This window comes from Tuber melanosporum, assembly GCF_000151645.1.
Source record: "Tuber melanosporum whole genome shotgun sequence assembly, scaffold_4, strain Mel28".
NCBI lineage: Eukaryota > Fungi > Ascomycota > Pezizomycetes > Pezizales > Tuberaceae > Tuber > Tuber melanosporum.
Window position 1 is genome coordinate 964,517 of NW_003299084.1, and position 9,327 is coordinate 973,843.

Below are 9,327 nucleotides of genomic sequence, written 5' to 3' on the forward strand. Positions count from 1 at the left end.
ATCTCACTGCCAACTACCTTGAATCGGTCGGCCTCGTGCGTGGTAGCGACACTAATACAAGAAGTGGAAGAAGAAACTTTGCATGTGAAGTTCGCCGAGATGCGATAAGATAAGAGAGTTCAGATACAATAGCTAGACCAAGGGGCAAAGGTGCCTTTCAAGGGTTCCAAAGGAGCAGCAGGACATGGCCTGTATGCCAACAAAGAAACCAAGATATCTGCCAATGGGCAGACAGCGATAGCAACAGGAATAGCCATCAGACTACCAGAAGGCACCTATGTGCAGATAGTACCCCGCAGTGATGTAGCAGTTAAATATCGACTCATGACCATGGCACGAGTGATCGACGCCGACTATACAGATGAAATCAAGGTGGTCTTCGCCAACCTGGCTTAAGAGGACTACGAAGTCCAGAACAGTGATTGAATTGCACAGTTGATCATCGAAAAAATCAACAAAGAGGATCTACACGAAGTAGATCAACGGGAAGAAACCATCAGGGGAGACAAGGGATTTGGAAGCACAGACCAAACCAGCTTGATACAACAAAAAGTATTGAGATCAAGGAGATCACAGTACAAGCCTGTGGATGGTACTATCGAAGAGGAGATACAACAGGAATTCTCAAATAGACATACAAAGACGAAAAAGTAGTCCTAGTAAAAATCAACATCAGCATGGAACTAGGAATCCATGACAAGAAATACTAAAGCAAAAAACAAGGAAGAGAATTGATCCCAAACGAATATCATCAATTCACGAATATATTCTAAGAAGAAGAAACTACGGGGCTACCACCCCCAAGACGAGGAATCGACTAAGAGATTCCGCTGGACAAAGATGAGAAAACGGGAAAACCAAACGAGATTCGCTACAAGAGGTTATACCCACTAGGAGAAGCGGAGATCAAAGAACTTAGAAAGTATATCGAATAAAACCTAAAGCGAGGATGGATCAGAAACTGCTTTGCATCAGGAGGATCTCTACTACTATTAGTCCAAAAGAAAGATGGAAAGATGAGACTCTGTGTCGACTACAGAGCCCTCAATTCGGTTACCAAGAAAGAATGATATCCACTACCTTTAATTAGAGAAGCACTGGATAGACTTTGGTCAGCAAAATACTTCACCAAGCTTGACATCAAGGACACATACAACAAGATACGCATCAAAGTAGGAGACGAATGGAAGACAACATTTGCCTATAGATACGGAATATTCGAATACTTGGTTATGCCTTTTGGGCTAACCAATGCACCAGCTTCATTCCAAAGATTGATCAATAAGGTACTCAACAAGTACCTTGATCTATATTGCATCGTATACTTAGACGATGTACTCACCTACTCGGAAAACATGCAACAACATCAGAAGGATGTCAGCAATATCATGGCCACAATAAAAGGATCAGGAATAAAGATCAAACTAACAAAATGCGAATTCTATAAAGAAGAAACCGAATACCTTGAATTTATCATCAATTGGAGTGGAGTCAAGGTCGACCTAGTTAAAACAACAGAAATATGGGATTGGGCCAAACTAAACAATAAAACAGATGTTCAATGCTTTATGGGATTCTGCAACTTTTATCAAAGGTTCATTGAAGGGTTTAGCAGGCTTATAAAACCACTCGATAACCTGACCAAAAAAGAGAAAAAATGGGAACGGAGAGAAACAGAACAAAAAGCATAGGATGCCATTCAGACACATCTGACATCAGTACCAATACTGATACACTTTGACCCAAACTGAAGAAAAATGATTGAAACAGATGCCTCAAGGTATGTATATTCAGACATACTATCGCAACAATCCAAAGACAGAAAATGGAGGCCAGTGTCTTACCGATCCAAGACAATAACCCCTGAAGAATACCACTATGACTTTGCAAATAAAGAGCTATTGGCAATAGTTCAAGCATTAAAGGATTGGAGGAGATACATTCTGAACAATGACTATCCGGTCCGAGTTCTAACTGACCACAAGAATTTGGTCCCATTTATGACCACAAAGGAATTGAATGACTGCCAGATAAGGTAGATGGAACACCTCAGCAAATACAACTTCAAAATCGAATTCCGACCAGGCAAAGAAAGCAGAAAGCCCAATGCTCTCACAAGAATTGCAAGTGACAAACCGCAAACAAAAGATGATGAAAGGATCAAACAAAAAACACGAAAACTATTACCAAAGACATACTTCGAGGCAATAGAGGTTATCCAATTCACATCAACAGAAGAAAAGAAAATTGAGAAAGCAAACGAAAGAGATAAAACAGTTCAGGCAATAAGAGAAGCATTGAAGGAAGAAACAAAGGAAATGAAAGGAATTGCTCTGGGTTTATACCAATGGGAGAATGGAAATATGTGGTACAACTGAAAACAAGGGATTCCTGAAGAAGAAAAGATAAGAACAGATATTATACGACAACATCACGATATCCCAATTGTAGGATACGGAGGAACGGCAAAAACCAGAGAATTCATCACGAGTTAATTCTATAGGCCAGGACTGCGCGAAGATGTCAAAAGATATGTCAAGAATGGCAACATATGCCAAAGGACGAAAATGGCTAAATATGCACCATACAGATTTCTGAAATCGAACGAAGTTCCACAACAACTATGGGAAACAATTATTATGCATCTTATCACAGACCTACTGTTATCAGAGAAAAGCGATAGCATCCTTGTTATGGGAGATTGTCCGACTAAAGTGAGTCATTTCATTCCAGTCAGAAACGATATGGACATGAGTGATTTTATACAAACATTTCTTCAGAGAAGTCTTCCTACTTTATGGCCTCCTAAAGAATATCGTTACCGACCGAGGAACATTGTTGACACGAGGACTGTGGAAAAAAGTAAGTGGAGAAATGGGGATACAAAACAGGCTGAGCACAGCATTTCACCCATAAACGGATGGACAAACGGAACAGCTAAAAGCAATACTTGCAGAATAGTTACGGGCCTATGTCAATTACCAACAAGACAATTAGTACAAACTGCTATCCATGGCCAAATTTGCATACAACAATAGTAAACAAGAAAGAATTGGCATGAGGATTTTCTTCGCAAATTATGGACAACATCCTCAAAGTCAGGCCAGATATCATACGATTAATGGTATAATACCGGATAAAACAGACATGGGAAAACTACACGAGACATTACAATAAGAAATGAGTCAAGCACAACCACAGAAAAAGGAAAAATTCGATAAACACGAAAGATTGGATTCAAACATACAACCGGGAGATATGATATGGCTAATACCACACAATATCGATATGATGCGACCTTTCAAGAAATTGGACTACAAGACAAGCGGGCCATTCAAGGTATTGGAATGAGTGAGCAACCGAGCTTATAAACTCGACCATTCCCTCTCAATGCAAATACACAAGGTATTCCACATCTCACTCCTCAAATTATGCAACTACAATAAGTTTCGCTCCCAAATCATTATTCCTTCTTCTCCAAATGAACTCAACAGAGAACCAGAATACCAATGCGACAAGATAGTCGATTCTCACTTCTTCAGCGGAAATCTACAATACCGAGCCAAGTTGACCAGGTACTCATCAGACCACGATAAAACTTGGTACTCTGCACACAACTTCGAACAAGCATAAGATGCCATCGCAACCTTCCACCAGTGATAGCCAGGCTAGCACGGCACAGGTAACCATCACATTCAACCACGACAAAGGCAAGGGAAAGGCTCCCGCACTATAGCAACCACAGGAGGGCTGGGGTGATAGCTTCCGCCAAACCGCACCAACAAGTTCCAAATACTCATTCATGGAACAGACTGACGAAAAACTCAGAGAAAGGGGAAAACAAGCACCACATAACGCCATATCATAGACGGTATGCTATGATGATGGATGTCCAACATACTATAGGGACAAGGTAGGCTCGGAGTGGTTCCCAAGAAAATACACAAAATATGGTCTATGTAACCGGTACGGGTACTCAGTCATTGGTTTGGTTTTGTGTTTTGCTTTAAGTATCGCTTTGATACTAGGGTTGTTTTAAGTATCGTTTCATACTTGGGTTGTTTTAAGTATCGTTTGATACTTGGTCTTGTTTTATGTTTTGTTTTAAGTATCGCTTTGATACTTGGTTTGTTTTAAGTATCGCTTTGATAATTGGTTTGTTTTAAGTATCGTGTGATACTTGGTTTTGTTTTATGTTTTGTTTTAAGTATCGCTTTGATACTTGGTTTGTTTTAAGCATCGTTTGATACTTGGTTTTGTTTTATGTTTTGTTTTTAAGTATCGCTTTGATACTTAAAGAGTTTTACCAAAGTGTATCGATTGATACCTTTGATTAGCTTCGTTCATACTAGACATGAACAGATTTGTGTATTTAAAGACCGCCTGTTTCTACGATAGAAAAGGCAGACTTCGACAGATAGTATTTGAATATACTGGGTTGAACGTTTGCTTCTTTGTTCCTCAGTACACCCTCGAAGCCTCCTTTAGTTCTCAACTCTCGCCTCCTCGCTGGAAGAGCAGGCCACCTGCCAACTATCGTATCTTTGACCGTTGACGTGATTAGCACCTTGCAAACACGTTACATTTTTTTAACCTCAGCAGGTGGTTAAGAATCTGTCCCCGGATTTAGGCCTGATGAACCTATCGATATGCACCAGAACGCTAGCAGAGAGAAGCGGAAGAATCACAGCACATTCGGCTTCATCTCAAACCCAAGATAGAGTCTTTGACGAACAGGAGTGGGAAGCAAATCCCCCGCCAAGATCTTACAAGAAAGAAACAATCCTGGCGCTCTGCTAAAGAGCCCGGCGATCTTGCAAACACAGAAGACACACAACCTCCAGGAGAATTCCCTTCTACTCCAGCAAAGAAGCCTTCCTTTGAACCACCAATCAACCCTGAATCCAGTAGCGAATCAGATATGGCTAGCACAGGAGGAGGGCCTTCTGGAGGAGGAGGAAATTCTCCAGCTAGGCCTGAAGAAGAGGAGGTACCCGGAGCATTTGAACCAACCTAAGTTTAAACTCCACCTCCCTGCGAAGTTCACAGGAGAAAGAAAAGACCTCAAACCTGAAGCTTTTGACCGATGGGCGACAGAACTCTCATACTTCCTACACTTACAAGGAAAAGATGTGGAAGACCCTACAACCGGACTTATCATTGGATCATTTCGTGAAGGAAAGGCAACCGACACATACCACCAATGCTATAAGGAATACGGCCGGAATGTAAGATTAAGAGGAACTACAGTTCTCGATTACCTGAAAGGACGATTCCAATCCTCTATAACCAACGACCTCCAATACAACAAATTCAATCAGCTCCAGCAGGTTAACGGAACCCGTGTCAAACGAATCACCGATGTGGCTACGGACCTAATGATGTATAAGAACCGAATGGAGAGAGGAGGTATCTCGAAATACATCCTGAAGTGACAATTCTACGACATCATGCACCCTACTCTCCGGCGAGAAGTAGAACCACTAGAGGAAGACGGCGATGATATCGCAGTAATAATTGCAAGAGCAGAATGAAAGGACGCCATCCTCCATGAGACCAAGGCCTACAAAACACAGATATCCTCTAGTAGGAACAGCTCAGCCACGGCACAAAGCCTCCGGCAACTCCGAACACGATACCCCACGGGTTTTCAAGAAAAAAACAAAATACTCCAAAGAATCAAGACGGCAGAAAGGAGAATGTTTTGAATGTGGAAAAAGAGGACACATGGCAAAGAACTGTCCTACGAAGAAAGGGAAAGGAAAGGCAATTAAGCAAGAGGCATCAGCCAACAATGTTGAAAGCGATAATACCCAATCCAGCGAATATGAAGAGATCCATATTGGGTATATCGATGTGGAATGCAACAGTGTTCGACCTCCGGCTACTTTCAAAGCACACACCGCCCTGGAAGGTACTATCCTGATCAATGGCAAAAGGGCTCGAGTCCTATTTGACACTGGCGTAATCAGAAGGGATATGATCAGTAATGCCTTTGTCTCTGTCCATGGACTCCCAACCCGAGACGTTAACCAACCCATACCAGTCAATATGGCAGTGAAGCAGTCATGATCCACAAGTCATAAAACCTGTAGTGCGACTATTCGACTTGGTTCTGCTATACTACCCCCCCAGGAAATGTTGGTTGGAAATCTAGCCAAATACGATCCCCTTATTTGTATGCCATTCCTGAATCGCCACAAAGCTATAATCAGGTGTGGGGAATCAACTATTGATTTCCCAGATCAGAAGGTCACAGTCTCATGCAAGCCAACAAGCGGAGAGTACCGAGCCGCAGTCTGTGCAGCCACTGCCCAACGACTATTGGATGAATACTCTGATGTTTTCCCTGATCAAATACCTGAAGAACTACCGCCTATGAGAGAGGTGAACCACCACAATCGCCTCCGAGACCCCTCTAATCTCAAGAACCAACCCACCTATTCTATTCCTGACGCATACAAAGGCCCATTTTGTAATTGGATCAACCAACAACAAAGAAGAGGAGTTATCTACCGGGCAGAAGCCCCAAGTGCTGCTCCTATGTTTGTTCAACCCAAAGCAGATAGCAAAAGAATTCGCCCCCTAGTTGACCTCAAACTACGGAATCAAAACACGGTTATGGACAGCTCCGCTATCCCAAACTAAACGCAGATCCTAAATGCAGTTGGTGGGGCTAGATTCTGAAGTAAGATTGACCTAAGCGATGCCTACTTCCAAACAAGGTTAGATCCAGAAACCAAACGCTACAACAGTTTCAAAACACCTTTCAGAAGTTTCATTAGCCGAGTCATGTTAAAAGGTGATATGAATGCGCTCGCCGCCTTTATGCGAATTATGGAAGACCTCCTAAGCGAATACCTCCACCATTTTGTTTGGGTCTACGTTGATGATATTCTCATCTTCTCAAATACCGAAATAGAACACGCCTACCATATAGGTTTGGTTTGTACCAAACCAAAGGAAGCTAAATTTTACGCTGGCAGAAACAAATCAATTCTGTTTGCCGATAAACTTGATATCCTTGGACATGTTATAGATGATGAAGGAATACATGCAGCCCCTGGAAAAATAGCCTGTTTAACGGAATGGACGACACCCCGCAATCAAAAACGAACTCATGCGATTCCTAGGACTAGTCAACGATATTTCCCACTTCATAGCACACCACGCCACTGTAACAGCGCCAGTCACAGACATTACCGGCAATGCAGAATTTGTCTGGACCCACACTCACGACCAAGCCTTTACCAACATCAAGGAGTTGATTAAAAACGCCAACGTTATTCAACCTATTGACTATAGTAAACCAGCACCAATATGGCTAATTACTAATGCATCGGATGTTGGAGTTGGGGCATGGGTTGGGCAAGGGGCCTCCCATGAAACGGCAAGACTGGTGGCATTACACAGCAGGAAGTTCACTAACTCACAGATGAACTATGGAACAACAGACAAGAAAGCCCTTGCTGTGACTGATGCTCTCGCCACTTTCAACCACATCCTGATGGGCAATACCTTCACTATTGTCACTGACCACCAACCTCTCACAAATCTAAAAACAGAAAGAATACTAGGAAGGAGAAGAACAAGATGGATAGGTGAAATCAGCAAATGCGATGCAAAAATCATCTATACCCCTGGAAGAACGAACTATTTAGCTGATGCTCTCTCCCACCTATATGAGAATCAAGACTTCGCAGATCCTCCTCTTGTTCATGACCACACCAGACAAAGCAAAGACAGCCCTGACGACACCTCCTATGAACAAGAACAATCAATGGCTACCGCCAGCTCTGCCACTCCCTCTAATCCTTTCTCTTACGCCACGTACAGCGGTGCCGGAACGGAACGAGGAAAGGACATTGATGAAGAATGGAAAGACAATTGCAGGCTCCGCAGTACACCTCCTCATGAGCTTGAACAAAGCAGACTCCAATGGTCCCACTGTTATCACAACCCCTCCCCTTTTCACCAAACTGAGATTAAGTTAGACAACAGATACCAGCGACCGTGCTATATGCCTACTGAAGATTCCAAAAACACTAGCTTGGACACGGCTGTAGGAGCAGAAGTGATGATCGGTGAAGATGAATCGACCCGACCTCCTCATACCCTTAATCCTCTGGCAATATGATACCAAGGTCTTGAAGAACTTGAACAAGCAGCAGCCTACCTGGATGCAATATCCTATTTACACCCCTCACAGTCAGCCCCACCATCCTCTCCTCCCATGATCGATTCAGGACCACTATATGGTGGACCCTTCCGAGTATAAAATAATGAAACCATTGTCTCCGTCATACCCCCTGCTATTTCCGAGCATCACCGACAACTCTATCAAAGCTTTGAGGAAGTGGATGCCACAATCGAACCAACAAGAGGATCCCTGATTGAGGATGAACGAGATGTTAGATCAACCACAGAAGAATTAACCTCATCTTTCCAAAGCCAAATGATAGTAGGATATCGCCATGATCCGATCTACTTTAAAGCCATGGATAGCTCCAGGCATGGAGACCTCGCCCCCTACAACATATCCAATGGAATGGTCTAGACCAGCACCCGTTAGGGTAAACTTTGCCTATACGTCCCAAAAGGCCATATGTTCCATGGAATGACTATTAGAGAATATGTCATCTCCGAGATTCACAACAAAGGACACCACAGTGCGGACCGCAACCTTCAATATGCCTCAGAATATGTTTACTGGCCTGAGATGCGCAAGGACTTCCCCGATTTCGTCAAACAATGTGAACTCTGCCAGGCAAATAAGGAGCGAACACAACTACCGGAAGGGAAAGCACAGACTCTCCAACTACCATGTGAAATATTCGAATCCTATGTAATCGACGTCGCAAGACCATTCAACAAGTTCGCCGGATATGACACCATCTTGCTAGTTGTGGATCGATTTCCTGGATATACATGGCTCTTACCAATGAAGGTTACCGATTCCTCGAATAACCTGCAACGATACGTGTTTACCCCCCATGTGTACCCCTTGTCTATTTTCAGTGATGCTGATCGTGGCTTTACCGCCAGATTCTGGAAGCAAACCTTGACCTCCCTCGGAATAAACCACATTATGGCTGCCGCTGGACACCAAGAGACTAATGGCTAAGCAGAAAGCAAGATTCGCGAAGTCAAGACCGGAATCAGGAACATGATAAATGAACAGCAAACCAACTGGGAACCAGCCCTTGTTGAGCTCGCTGCATATATCAATGCCGGATTTTCAGATACCTTGGGAATGTCACCATACAAGGCAGTCTTTGGCTGCCAATACCCCCTCCTACCTACAACACTATTTAAGAACTCCTCAGT